This window comes from Haemorhous mexicanus, chromosome 12 (genome assembly GCF_027477595.1).
Source record: "Haemorhous mexicanus isolate bHaeMex1 chromosome 12, bHaeMex1.pri, whole genome shotgun sequence".
In the NCBI taxonomy this organism is placed as follows: domain Eukaryota; kingdom Metazoa; phylum Chordata; class Aves; order Passeriformes; family Fringillidae; genus Haemorhous; species Haemorhous mexicanus.
In genome coordinates, this window is record NC_082352.1 from 21,624,870 (window position 1) to 21,640,023 (window position 15,154).

The window sequence follows — 15,154 nt, forward strand, 5'->3', positions numbered from 1 at the left end:
AGACTTTTATTAAAATTAGATTGGCCTTTGACTGTGAATCCCATTCACCCCTGGTGAGCAGCAAAAGAGCAGCAACATCAGCCAGTGAAAGACACAAATGCAGAGGGAACCAGAGGTAACCTGTACAACCAAGGCTCCTCCACACCCCCAGCACCCACTGGACTGAGCTCACACACCTCAAAAGCCAGTGTGTTTGTAACACTCCCAGCATCCACCAAAGGCAAAGCCACTAAAATCTGGTGTGTAGGAAAATCAAGCTTTGCTTCAGCCCTGCCTCCCCTCCTGAGCCCTTCCTCCTCCCAGCCTGAAATAGGATGTTACACTACTTGTTTATACACCATTACAGAAAAACATGCTGGGTTTCTTCATCCTGCATTACAGAACAAAGTGTTACCCAACTCCTCCTGTAAAGCACCAAGAAATAACTGAGCCCATCTGCATGGGGAAGCACCCACGTGCTGGAGGAACCCAGCCATGGGTGTCTGACCACAGCCAGCAGCCAAGCGAGGGCCAAGCCAGCTTCCCTTCAAAACCCACCCCAAAATCCACTTGGAGGGGTCTGATTCAGGGGACAAATGAAATTCATGTCTCTAAGCTGCAATTTGAGGTTTCTGCCATCCAAGTACCCAGAGCAAAGAATGCTGGGTGGTTGATTTTCTCTCCTGGAGCTCATGCCCATTAACCAAAAATGAATCATTTGTTAATTAGTGAGTTCAGTCTGAACCCAGGCCACCACGATTCTTATCTCAGGAGTTAGAAGGCAGCTCCTTCCAAGGATCCAACAAGGCAGAGATCAGCATCCCAGAACAGGAATCTGAGCACTGATAATCCTGGAGATCACAGAGCAGTTTAGTTTGGAAAAGCCTCTGAGATCATCAAGCCCAGCACTGCCAGCACCACCACTAAACCACGTGTCACATCTACATGGTTTTTAACACCTCCAGAGCCAGAGGGTTCCCCCAGCCTCTTCTTCTCCAGGCTGAGCCCCCTGAGCCCCTTCTGGTGCTCCAGACCCTGCCCCACATCCCTTCCCTGGACACGCCGTGTGAGCTCAGCTCAGAACAGCAGCCGGGCTGTGGACAAGGCAGCCAAAAACAAGTGCAAAACAGACCCAAAATCCACAGGTAATAAATTTAATAACATCCATCTTTGTCCCCTTTCTCCCTGCTGGCAGCCAAAGGGAAACACAAAAGCACAGACACATTATTAGGAAAGGCAAGTCAACTTCTTGCACAGGGATAGGGATAACAAATGTTGCACTGCTCTGTTTCAAGCGTTTCAGATCTTAAACTGAACCCAGAAAAGAACATTACCAGTTAAGCTATTACAGCAAATGAAATGAAAATTGAAAATCAAGTCTAACCGACATTAAATTTCAACAAATATATCTCAATTCCAGGATCATAATACATAGTTCTTATGACAAAAAAAACTTCTGGAGAAGGGAAAAACACCCTTGGTAACTCTGAATATTAAACGACAGTACCACAGGCATCTCACGGTTTATCTAAATAAAGTGTCTCCTGCAAAGAGCCCTGGTTCCTCCAGTGCAGGCTGCAGTGTGATTAACAGAGGTCCATTAGAGAGGCAATCCATAACCTGGCTCCTGTGAGGAGTCCCTGCCACATCCGTCTGCGTTTCCATGGCAACCAGGCAGGAAAATATAAAGCAAATTACAGTTAAATGAAAATTATTCTCCATGACAATATATGTTAATGCAGGAACATTTGCAAGGCCATTCCAGATAAAATGTTTACATTCACACATGTGTCTACAAAAATAAATAAAAGGCAGCTGGAACAGCTAATGGATCACCCAAAGAGAAGGATCAGTCTTTTTTTGCTCCCCCTAAGTTTCAGTCTATTCATAAGAATAAAATTCTCCAAGCTGAAGAATACCCGAAGTATTTGCCCATTTCCAAACAGAAATATTCTTTAAGGAGCAGGTTTTCAGAAGATCTAAAACACACAATTCTGAATGTTGTGAACCTTTAATTTTCTTGGCTGCAAACAAAGACCACATTTATCCCTCCCCATCCCAGCAGAAAATGGTTTAAACGAGAGGTTAAGTTTATATTTAGCGAGATCTGACTGAAACTGGAATAGTGACTTATTCTAATTGGCTGTAACTTACTGAGAACTGGAAGGTGCTTTATACCTCAGAATCTGGGGTGCTGACTCCACAGCTGGGAGAATCTCACACCCCACCAGGGTTTAAAGACAGCACAGGCCACTGAAACACCTTTAGAAAAGGCCACAATCAAGGCTGCAAAAGCTGATCATACTCTCCCACCATCACCACTTAGCCTGAATAGTCCTTTTTTTGGGAATGTATCTCAGTTTGGGGAATCTATCTTCTGGAGCATGAGGGAAGTTAATTGGAATGAGGCTCGTCAAGATGCAGCCACTTGGTTATTTTTTTAACTCCCTTGGCTCGTACCCCAAAGAACAGCCCAGAGAAAGGAAGGAGGTTATAAACTGACTCACAGTCTGTGCCACTGAAACGCCACGTTTTCAGAAGGGGCTGAAATACTGCCCTGGAAAACAGCCCCCCTGCACTGCCCTGCCAAGTTCCTTTCCCATGGAAATGCTGTGCCTGTTCTGTGAGTAGCACAGGTGCAGGTTTCTGAGGCAGCCCCAGAAAGAGCACAAGGCACTTTTTGAAGGCGTTTGGGAGAGCTGGGAGCACAGAGCGGGGCATTCAGCGCGCTGGCACATCCGAGCCCGCTCCGCGCGCTCCCCCTGACCTCTGCATCTGCTCCTGCCTCCGCCTACGGAACAACGCTGGCATCATCAGCATCGTAACTTTTTATGACAGTGGGAAAACTGCAATCTTCCCCGCGAGTTCACTCCACCCTGCACATAAAACTGCTCATAGGTTCAGCCATAAAGCAAACGCCCTCCTTTGAAGTTGCCCCCGGAGCCCCGCGCACGTTGGAAAGCCGCGCTGGAGGAGCGCGGAGCATTAAGGTTTTACATAACCACCCTGGTGGAAAGCATCCCTCCCCACCAGCCAGAGCCTCTGCTGACAAAAGCGAGCCAGGTCAGAGAGTATCTGGGTAACAAAACTCCTCACAGGTGAGCTCAGGTTACCCACAAACACCAAAGTCACACAGCGCCCGATATATTCCAGCCATGCTCCACTTTCCCCGAGGATCAGCTTCCCTCAGCAACGCTCCCATCACCACTTCAGCTCAGCACTGCCCCACGGCCCCCTCCTCCTTTCCCTCCGTGGGATAGGCAGGCAGAGCAGGGCTGGAAGGGAGCTCTGGAGATCATCCAGTCCCACCCCCTGCCAAGGCACAGGCACCTGGAGCAGGTGAGACAGGAACACGTCCGGGTGGGTTTGGAATGGCTCCAGAGGGGGAGACCCCACACCCTCCCTGGGCAGCTGTGTCAGGGCTCTGCCACTCTCCAAGGAAAGTTCTCCCTCATGGTGAGGTGGAACTCCTTGTGCTTTGGTTTATGTGTCTCCATACAATGCACAGAATGCAACTATAAACACTCTAAAAAACAAAACCTAACCCCTGCCAATGGAACCCCAGCAGCAGTTGCTAGGATCCTCTACAAACCTCACTAATTGCTGGGATTGGGTTTCCAGGGAAGCTCCTTGCTGCAGCAGTGGAGGGGCTGAATGCTGTTTTCACAAAAGAACTTGTAAAACCCCAGGCTGCACGCCTGCAACAGCCAGGATTTATATTCCAGGCACAAATCAGATTATGCTGCACACACCACGCTCCCAGGGCTCCGAGCAGGTGGATCCCACCAGGATGAGCAGCCTTGCTGGATGGCCAGGCTCCAGGACCAGGTTCCCTGCTCTCCCTGATGGGCTCCACCTCCCTTTGAGGAGATCTATGTCAGATGCCTCTCTGTTAGAAAATTCATTTTCTCTGTAACCATAAGCAAATGCCTGCTAAGGTGGAGTGAGATTCCAGGAAAAAGCAGGCAGCCTGCAGCTTTCCTGCAGGGAAAAGGGCAGGAGATTCAGGGCTGCTGGGCAGCACTGCCACTACGAGTAACCTCATGGTAGAGAGCCCCATTGCAGAAATACAGGGTAAATCCACAAAAGAGAGATTCCAAGAGCAGATCCAAGCAAGGACAGTGAGGGAGATGCAGGAGAGGGAAGGAGCTGCTCTGTATGAGCACACAGCACCCCAAACATCCCTGCCAGCATTCCCCACACCCCAGGAGCCTTCACCTCAGCACACCCACAGCTTCACTCCCCTCCCAAGCACTTTCCTCCCACCATGTAAAAACAAGGTCCAGCTCTCCAGAGGGAGAGGAAGATGCAGGAACAACTCAGAGGGAAGAAGAAAGGCAGGAACAGACGGGAGGGGACCTCGAAAGGCAGACAGGCTAAAATTAGAGACAAGAATCTTGGATGAGGAGGACCAAGGCAAGAGCAGAACCTCCATCAGATGAGGCTCCTGGGAAAGGGGAAGGACAGACAGGAGGGAGAAGAAACGTGCTGGTGGGTGAAACAGGGCAGGCTCACAGACAACACACTGCAGGAGGAAATTAAATTCAGCATTTTAAGACTACAGCCTCCAGCTCCCTAACCAAGGAGCTCTACTCAGCACACCAGGAAAGAGCCACCAAGTTGACTGCTTGTCTGATCCCTTCCCCCCTGGACTAACTCCGAGGAATTCGTCTCTCACCACAGAACCAGTTTAACACCCCAGTGCCAGTGCTGATCACAGGGGAAGGGAACTGAATTCACTGCAGAGCAGCTGAGTAACACAGGGCACCTCTGATCTCCTGGGATAGCCAGAAACCTTCCAGGCTGCAGGGAAAATGGGGAACAGAGAGCCCAGAGCCAGGGGAGCCACCAGGCAGGACCCCGGCGCGTGCCAGGACAGGCCATGGCGAGGAGGGAAGCCAGAGCAGCCAGCAGCCAGCCCAATTCCAAACCCAGCTCATTCCCCCATACGTGGGGACGAGAAACCACACCAACAAAAAAGGTCAACATTCAAGGAGAACAGGTTTTCATCTTCAAACCCGTGCACTCGACCCTTGGGCTGCTGAGAGGGTGAAGTTTCACACACTAAATCCCCAAACTGGCTCGTTACAGTCCAGCTGGGATAAATGGATCAGCCTGTGCCGAGCTGCAAGATGAAACCACGGAGACAGCCCGGGGTGGGCAGCAGCCAAGCGCTGCAACCGGAGCGCCCGGTGGCATTCAAACCCCCAGAGCACAGCAGGAGCAGGATGTCTGTGTCCCCCCACACACACCCCTTCCCTGCATTACCTACATCTCTTCCCAGCATCGCCACGGCTAATCTCATCCATCCCAAGATATATGGATATATTTATAGACAGGCTTACATCTCCAGCACATCCCAGGCCTGACGCAACCGCGGAGCGCCGGTCGGTGTTGTTACCACAACGCTGACATTTCACAATCTGCCACAGCCATCCTCCTGCAGAACGTGGAAAACACCAGCCCCGGAGTGTAAAGTCTATCCCAAAGTGCTTTCCATGGGGTACAGTCACTGCCACAGTCAGCAGGATCTCAGCCCTGCCACCTCCTCCCTGCAGCAGCTATCAGGAGACCATTCCCAAAGGGGAACTCCTTGGAACTTTATCTTGGCTCCTCCTGGACCCAACCAGCCTGCAGAAACCCAGCCACTTACCAGTCATTGGGAGCTCCTGGTACAACTTGTTTACACAGAGCAGGTCACAGGACCGGCTGGAAGGTGTAAGCAGGATACAGTTTTTATGGCTCTGAACTCCTGCCCAGATAAGCCGATAAGGCCCCGCTGGGGGCGGGGAGCACTTTCATGTGTGCGTGATTTGAAAGGAAGAGGCACCACGAACTGCAGCTAAGCACTTGGTGCTTAATAATGAAGCTTCCATTCACCTCTAAAGCTATTTAATGCCTTTTTTTTTTTTTTTTCTGGAGTTCCTAATTACGCATCCTTTCATTTCACATCCCGATATTGAGGGCAGCACTGTGTTTCCAAGCCTCTGGCTGCCGAGCCTTCAGGGACACACTGCCTCCGGATCGTGGTGAATTTTTTAGAGGGTAACATCTCCCTTCTTGACTCTCTGATTCTTCCCCATGCCTGTGACACAGTTTTAGCAGCTTTCAAGGTAAATTATTTGAGACTGTTACTAGCCTGCAAATCTGTCAGTCTCTCAAAAATAATTACAGAGCCAGCTCCCTCCAGCCTGTGCTTCCCCAAGTCTGAACCACCCTTCCGTGACACCCTGCAAAGATTCACATCCTCAGCGAGGACCCAAAGGCCATCACCCAAACCAGGACCACCTTAACGTTCCTCTCACAGCAAATCCAACACAGCACAAGAGCAAAGGAGATGCCTTCTCCCTGGAAAAACATCCATCCCCTCACACACAGTGGAGACAACGCTGCTTTTACACATACTACAAAGTTTTCTGACCTTTCCATTCTCCGAGTCCGGAAATTTCATTACATGGCATTTCAGCCACATACAAACCCAGCACCAGCACAGACACACTTGCACCTAACAGCAAAATAAATATTTCAGTGTTTCCACAAGATATCCAGTGTTGTAACCTTTGGTTTCCGACTCCAAATGCAACATACAATCAATACCCTGCTCCTGCCACTGCAGTAATTCACAGCAGAAGGTTTATTTTAAAAACACTCATCGGGTAAGTTTGGTTTTCTTTGAGACAGAGGGAGAAAGGCTGCCTCCAGATTTGGAGAGGATAAATAATTCAATGCCTGAATGCCAAGGGCAGTGTGCACACATCCATATGGCAGGGACAATGCAGACAGTAAGATATGCTGCACATCACCACCCTGACAGTGCCTTCAACCCTGACCTAGAAAAAACCATCACTTTCTTCTGACTCCAGCAGCCAGCTCCCTCCGTGGCACTGGAAGTGCCTCCCAATCCCTGGCCTTCCCTGGCTGCACTTCCAGCCTCTGCTCACTACAGCTGCACAGCAACGAGCTGCACGCCTTACCCACGCGGTGAGCTCCAGAAAACAGCAACAAACCTGGAGACAGAGGTTCCAGACGTCCTCTTTGGGAGCTCACGCTGTCCCAGCCAACACTGAGAGGGGCAGGAAAAGCCAGGATGGTTTCTCAGACGGGAGGTCTGGCCAGACACCGGCAGGGCCCCAAGGGAGGAGGAGCAGAGGGAGCAGGGAGGCTGCTCCTGCTGAGCACCCACCCCAGCCCTGCAGGGGCTGCTGAGCCATGGGGCTCCCACGGAGCCACCCTCGAGGGACAGAGACCACGTGGGTCATGATGGATAGACACACGACCATGGAGATCCCACTGGACATACACACGACCAGCAGGACCGTGTTGGATGGACACAGAACCACACAGACCATGTTGGATGGACACAGAACCAAACCAATCATTTTGGATGGACACAAAGGTCCCACTGGATGGACACAAGACCACGTAGGTGATGCAGGATGGACACAAGATCATTTAAATCGTGTTGGATGAACACTGGACCACACAGAAGACCATTTCTTCCCCCACAGAAGAGGGAAAGAGCAGCTCACCAGAGAAACCATCCCTCCTATCCTCCACAACCCCCATGGACATCAAGCCTGCAGCCACAGTCATTTCACACTCCCAAAATTAACCACCCCACATCACCCTGCCTCACTGTCCCAGTTTGATGATCTGATCATTTCACTATATCCTACAACTTGAAGAAAACATTAGAATCAAGACAAAGAATTCTAGAGCCCAAAATACCTGATATAATTAACTGCACTTTCTAACATGATTACTTCCTTTCCTGACCCCAATTATTCCTTCAGTTTATTAAAGAAAACTCAGATACAGAGCAACGTTAACACCCAAAGAGTCACATAAACAGAAAAAAAAGTCTGAGGGCACCATTACAAACAGACTTAATGGAACTCCAAGATTGGAAATGGATCTTGAAAGCTGTCAGATCAAAGCAAGATCTTTCTCGTGTAAGGACTGCATTACCCTCGGAGCCACAGAGCTAATACCATCTATAAAAATATTTTGCTCAAATAAGTGAAGAACAGCAGCGTTTCATCTGTCAAAAGGTGCGAGGCTTTTATGGGATTAGCCATTCCACATGCAGCATAAAAATTAGAGCAGATTTTTAAAAGCCCCCAGCTCAGCTGACGGAGACTCCACAGCCCAACGTGCACCCGCTCTCTTCACATGCGCTCCACGCCGAGCAGATTTTTCACTGTTAATAGCATTTAAGCTTCTTTTTACTTTTTTCTTCCCCCCTTACTCTCGTAAAAGATTACCAATTGGCATCACCCAGAAGCAGCCTCAGCTGAAGCACCACCACCCAGACTCAGAGAAATTAAGATTTTTAAATACCCAACAGTTGCCTGAGAAAATACACCAGAAAACACCAGTTCTCACACAGGAAAGCTTAAAAAGTGGAGTAGAATGTGCTCAAAACCAGCCTCCAGACCACGGGCGCTGACAGCTTCCCACCCCCCTTCCCAGCAGGATTCCAAAGGCAGCGTTTTGCCCAGATTTTAAAGCTGCACAAACCTGCTTAGGACGCTTGTGATTTGAAATAATTGCCTACACAAGCTTTCCCCTAACATTGATGGGAGTATTTTTTTATGGCCGTGCATCGGTGGCACACAAATTACGTAACACTTGGCTGAGAACCCTCCGAAAAAGCAGCTCTGTGCCGCTAATCCCTCACGCAGGAAGGAGGAAAATATTTAAAAGCTGCATACAAATCATTCCTGTGAGTGTCGTGCAGACTGGTTTAAATTAGATGGGGTAAAAATATATGTGAGCTGATCACGAAACACTGGAATCTTTGCTATGGAGACACCGGTTCCTCTCCGCAGCCTTTTACAACCGAAATACAGAGAATTCTCCCTGGCAATGGAAGGAGCACAAAAGCACCTTTACTAGAGCTCATCAAGGAAATACGAGGAGAATAACAACCCCCATGTAAATATTTTCCACTATTATTTGCTTTGCTGTACTGAAAAGCAGCAGTACCTGCCACTACTTGCTCTGGGTCTACCACCATTAAATCTTAATACCCAGGAGGAATTTCAATCCGTAAGGCAACTGCTGAGCCTGAAATTCAGGTACAGGGCAGGAAGAGGGGGCAGACCTCCTCAGAAAGCCGTCACTCCATAATTTTACAAAATGTAATTAACCAGCTCCAGCCCTGTGCCTTTCCTTCCTTAGGAAAAGGATTTCTTCACCGAGTAATGAGCCTGTCCCAGTTAAGACTCAAGTCACCATACAACATATTTTCCCCAAAACAAAGCCACATGCACTATTTTTAAAAAATATTGCCATTTCCTCACAGCCACTTAAATCTCTTCCCAGCTTTTGGCTTAGTCACTGCCTGGATCTAAAACTCAGTGAAACCAACCCACCACTGTGGGAGCCGCTAAAAGCCTGGGTTTATTCCCACACTGGAGACACTTCATCATTCCAGAGCACTGCCTCCTTTTAATGTATAGAAAAGCTGGAGGTAAGGGAAAAAAAACCTCTTAGTACTTCAAACACATGTCCAAAAGCCACAACATAAAGACAAAGAGGACAGATTAAACGCTGTAAAGACACACTCGTCGGGAACCTTCCTTTGAAGTGTCTGCAAGAAACACTGTCATCACGCAGCCATGTTACAATTACACAGTTAAAATAATCAGCACCAGTTGTAAGTAGCCCATCTGGTTCCCTGGAAAGGGAACACTGCTGGTACAGTATTGATTAACACGACGAGTCTCACTGACCCCAGAGAAATGCATTTGTCTGCTCTGCTGAGCAGCGGAAGAACGCGGCACGACGCCGTGCTACGCTTGGCTTTGTTCACGAACATTTGGGGGGACTTAGTCCATTAAAACACGAGTGGAAAATAAAATAATCTTATCGGGTTGCCTACCACACACGAAGGAAGAAATAAGGCCAAAGGCTTTTTGCTCTGAGGCTTTTTTTAACATTTCCTCCCCCATCCAAACCCAGCCCTCAAACTGGACAATCTGCAGGGTTAAGTCTGAGAAAATGCTGTTGCAACATCATAAAAACAAAAAGCTGCCCATGGAAAAAAAAAAAAAATCAGCTCACTCTGAACCATGCTTTTTCATGAAATGGAGAAACAGACAAGAGTTCATTTCCAAAAGCAGAAGCAGAACTGAAGAGCAGAACCAAGTGTGGAACCCGAAACACAACATCTCCAGTTTCCAGCCAGCGCCGACATGGCCAGGGCTCCTCGGTCACTATTTACACCATGAACGAGGCAAAACGGCCTCGGGAACCGAGGGCTCGCCGAGCTTCCCGAGCCCAGCGCGTTGTTTGCTGCACGGGCAACTCGGTTTGCTGCGAGTTTGGCACACCGAGCCCTCGCACTGACTCAGACAGCCCGGGGTGACACAAGCCCCGGCTCGCCGGACGGGTTCACAGCAAAGCCCTTCTGCAGGCTGGATGTGCCCCGGCAGGTCCGAGAGCTCCCGGAGCACCGGGGCGCCCTCCCGGAGCCAGTGGGACCCGGAGCTGCTGCGTGCCAAGGCTGAGCCCCACCAAGCCCGGGGCTGAGCCCCACCAAGCCCGGGGCTGAGCCCCACCAAGCCCGGCACCCCGGGGCTGAGCCGACTGAGCCCCGGCCGGGCTCGCACGGAGCTCGGAGCTCGCCCACGCAGGCACCGACCACCCCTCCCGGGCAGCCCCTGCCCTGCCGAGCGCTTCCCACGGACACAAAACAGGTCACGGAGCTCTGGAACCTAACGCCAGAGTTGCCCTGCCACGGCACGCTCCAAACCCCTCCACAGCCACCTCGGACTACTCCAACCTGGAATCTGCCAGAAAATCCAGGCTGTGAAAACGCCAACTTTTCCCGTTTGTCAGCTAATCAAGTTAAATATTGAGCTCCCGGTAGGGCACACACAAAGAATGTATCGAAGCTGTTGAGAAACATGTGAGAGTTAATCTCCTTTTCCCTCTCCATGACTCCGTGGAGTGGTTTCCCCCCACAGAAAAAGGAAATAATTGGAGTCTTTATATAAAAATGTTCCATTTTATGAACAAAACAAAGAAACGAGAAATATGCCGAACTCTAAGTTCCTTAAATTTATATAAATCTCAGGAAAGCACACAGCCACTACAAGGCAGCACAGATGTTTTCACCTAAAAATCTTTGCCTACAGAAAGAGAGGGTAAAAATGATGTGTGTACCCCATTTCAGAAGCCATCTCAGGAGGGAATTTTGCTTCAAGAGCTGCCTGGAATTCGCCCTCTGCCTATAGAGCCGTGTCCCCAGTGGTGAGAGAGCACTTTGTGTACAAAACCGGGAGGGGGGAGGAACCCTTTCCTGCAACTGGATATCAAAACACATCCCCAAGCCCTGAGGAGAAGCCAAGCCGTAAACACCCGGCCCCTGTGCCTCAATGAAGGGCCCGTTCTGAGCCGCACACCCCGGACAGCTGCTCCCTCTGGGAAAGGGCAGAGGGCACCGAGGGCTCGGCTCATCCCGGCTCCCTCCGAGGTCATTTGCCTTTCTAAACACGAATCCATCCCCGGCCTGGGGGAGGCTCGTCCTGGGCTGCAGCTGTTTGGGCTTTTTTTTTTTTTTCCCCTCCCTCTCTTCCTTTCTGCTAGGGGGCAAAGGTGTCGAGCAGCCCCTCCCCGGCACACAAAGGCTCCTCGGAGGACAGAAACACGGAGCGATTTAAAGATTAAACTGGGAAATAAATGAAAGCCGCGGGGCTGAGGCCGGCTGGGCTCGGTGCGGCCCCGGCCCTGCGCACACACAAGCAGGGCTAACGCCTACCCGGGGATGATGAAATGGGAAACGGAAATTACCATTTCAGACAACTTTTGGTATTGTTCCTCCCAGCGAAACGTTCACCCCAAAACGCATTTCCCCCCCTCCCCGCACCCCTGCGAAAAAAACATCCCCGCCCCAAAAACCGGGGTCCGGAGGGCGGGGGGGTGCCCGTGCTGCGGGCTCGGCACGGAGCTCCGAGTTCCTCCCACGGCTCCCCACGAGCCTGCGCGCCCCAAAACACCGACCAGCCCTTGGGCTCCCCCCGCGCCCCTCCGAACCGCCGCCCGCCGCCATCCTCCCTCTCCGGGCAGCCCCTCCCCACCCCCGGCAGCCCCCCAACAGCCCCTCACCTCCTTCGCCGCCCCCCCAAAATCCCAACGTCCTCTTCCCACCCGCGCTGCGACGCTTCCTCCCCTCGAGCCGACCCCGCGCCGCCCCCAGCCCGCACCGGGTCCCACCTCCTGCCGCTACCGGTGCCCCCCGTCCATCCCCCACCCCGTCCCAGTGCCCCCCCTTCGACCTCGGCCCCCCCCGCTCCAGCTGCCTCTCCCGGTGCCCCCCGAGGCCGCGCAGCCCCTCTCTGCGGGACCCCCTCGGCCCCTCTGCCCTCCGCCCCTTGTCTCCAGCGCCCCGGTGCCCCCCCGCGCCACCCGCCCGCCGCCCCCCGGCACTCACCGGTGCTCGGCGCTCAGCGGGCCAAGGGCAGCCCCGCGGCGGAGCGAGGCCTGCGGCTCGGCCGGCCCCGCCGCATAGAGGGGGGCCTGCGGGGGGGTTTCGGGGCGCTTTTGGGGGCTCCGGGGGTCCCGGGGTCCGGCCCTAGCGCGGGGGGCGCGCGCCGTGGCGGCTCCGGGCCGCGCGCTCCATCCCCCGCGCGCCGCTGAGACGGCGCCGCTCATTGGCCCGATGAGACGGCGCCGCTCATTGGCGGCCGCGGCGCTCCGGGGTGGGGGGAGGAGCCGCGGCACCCCTCCCTCCCACCCCGGCGGCGCGCGGGGGGTGACGGGAGCGCGGCGGCGCGCGACGTGTCCCGGCGGCGCCACCGCCCATTGGCCGCGCGAGCCGGGCGGTGCTTCCGGGGCGGGGCCTGCAGGGGCGGGAGGGGCCGGGGACCCCCTGCGAGGGGGACCAGAACCGGGAACGAGACCGGCACCGGAACTGGCCCGCAGGGACGTGCCGAGCTCCGAGACCAGGATCGGGACCGGGCTAGGCCGCACAGGGACCTGCAGGCTGGGCTGGGCCCGCCGCGCTGCCCCAGCATTGCGGGATCACGGGAGCGGGCACTCCCCGGTTCGCAGTGGCACCGGACGGTGGTCGGTGCTGCCGGTGTTGGGACAAGGCGCCGGTTTGGGAGACGCGTCGGGGGATGCCGGGGCACCCCTGCTCCTGGGGGTTCCGCCGCTGTCCCTGCGCCACACGGGCACAGCGCTCGGGTCCGCTCCGGGCCCCGTTCCTCCATCACGTCCTCATGGAGGCTACCGGTGCCGTGCGTGCCATGGCGTGCCGTGTCCCAGCAGGACAGTGAGGGGTGATACAGCTGCCCTGGTGGGGGACAGTGGATGCTCCACCAGCCCAGGGGGATCCCCCTGGAGGGCACAGGGACAGGGACAGGCTGGGACAGCTGCTCGCTCCTGCCCACGCCAGGTTTTGAGCCTCTCTTCACACAACACGAAAATGCTTTTGTGCAGCTTCTACGTGCTGGGTGGTGCCTTCTAAAAAAAAAACGTTTTAAGCATCTCCTAAGCAGGTCAATCCTGCTGGATAATGTCAGTCATTCCTTCATTCTCCTGGAGCGTTCAAGGAACAACTGGGCTGGACGTGGCACTGCTCTGCTCTGGTTGGCAAGGTGGTGGTTGATGACAGGCTGGGATCCATTGGTCACAGGTGGAGACTGGGCAGGAATTGTTCCCTGTGAGGGTGGGCAGGCCCTGGCACAGGGTGCCCAGAGCAGCTGTGGCTGCCCCTGGATCCCTGGCAGTGCCCAAGGCCAGGCTGGACAGGGCTAGGAGCAGCCTGGGACAGTGGAAGGTGTCCCTGCCATGGCAGGGGTGAGAAGGGATAACTCTGAGGTTCATCCAGCCCAAAGCATGCCCCTGTTCTGCTGTGTGTCTGTACTTTGTACCACACCCACAGCCCCAGCCCCTCTGTGTCACCAAGGCAGCGGAGTTCCAGGGAGGAATCCCGTCCAAGGAGCAGGTCCCAGCCCTGGTGTGGGTGGCAGAGCTGTGTCACCACGTGTTGTTTTGGTTGCCAGGATGGGGAAGCCTGGAGGCAGCAGCTCTGCCATGACCTCATCTGGAATATTGCTGGTTTTTAACCCCCCTGTGCCAGGAGTGGGGCTGGAACTGGGATCTCTCTTTTGGCACATTCAGGGCCACTTGGGGTCACACTTGGCAGCCTGAGGGACAGTTCTGATGTGCTGGGGGTGCCACAGGCCCCCAGGAAGAGAAATCCCTGTGTGTGCTGGGCTCAGCAGGAAGGAGTGCCTCAGGAGCATGTGGCCAGCTCTGCTGTTAAATAACAGCAGGAGAGAGGTTTATTCTGAGCCTGTTAAGCTGGTCCTGTGTTCCACTTAGGCTTAGTCTTTTTATCTCTACCCATCTTCTTCCTCTGTAAGACCTACTAAACCAGTGAAAAGAAAGGGGTTGGGGTTTTTTTGGCTTCCTTTCCATTAAGCTTCTTGTCACAGCTCCCTGCAAACGCTGCAGGTGAGTGTTGGCCTCTGAGCAGAGGGCAGGGGAAATACATGATTTCCTAAATATAGTTGTCTGTATCTGCTTCCTTGACAACCTTGAATGTCATCCAGGTCAGAGATCCAGTGCTGGGGAGGAAGTTAAACCCTTTCTGTGTCACCCTGACCTTTTTCTATTTGAACACAACAGCCTGGTTCAGGGAGGAACTTTCAAGTACTTAGAGAAGGAAAGCTGACAGCAGGAATGGAAGGATTATTTCCTTGGGGGCTGTTCTGCTGGTTTTCTGGGTGAGACTTGTGTGATGGGGTGTTTAACCTGCCTGGCTTTGTTACCCTGGGCAGGCTTTTGCTCCTTAACTGCAATACTTTAGACAAAAAAAAAAAAAAATTACAGTCAATTGTTGAGCACCTTTGTCCTTTGATAAAGGTTGTAAGCTCTTAAATCCTAAAATAAAACAAATACCCTGGTGCTGAGTAGGAAAGAGAACATTGTGTGAGGGCAGGGAAATTAGGCCACTTGGGGAATGTGCTTTCAGGCCTATTTCTGTCTGTCCCAGCGAGCTAAAAGGACACTGACTTTGGGGACAGAGCTCCTGACCCTCCCCTCCTTGCTCTGGCACTGCTCCCTGGCTCACTCTGGAGATGGCACCTGTGCCAGCCCCTCACCTGCTCCAGCAACCTGTGGGTCACCAAACTCACCTCAGTCCTTCAGCAGCTGCGTT

General features: G+C 53.0%; 1 protein-coding gene across 4 annotated transcripts in view; it reads right to left on the minus strand.

Moving 5' to 3' along the window:
* The window catches only part of ANKRD11 (ankyrin repeat domain containing 11), a 132,016-nt gene extending 116,862 nt beyond the window's left edge, over window positions 1-15,154 (minus strand). The window contains exon 1 of one of the 4 annotated variants that reach the window (XM_059857548.1): window positions 15,132-15,154. The gene's annotated coding sequence lies outside the window, so the exon portion shown is untranslated. Of the gene's footprint in view, window positions 1-5,324; window positions 5,346-11,151; window positions 11,278-12,418; window positions 12,598-15,131 lie in introns of those variants that run through there. The other 3 variants (XM_059857546.1, XM_059857547.1, XM_059857549.1) reach the window with 3 other exon arrangements.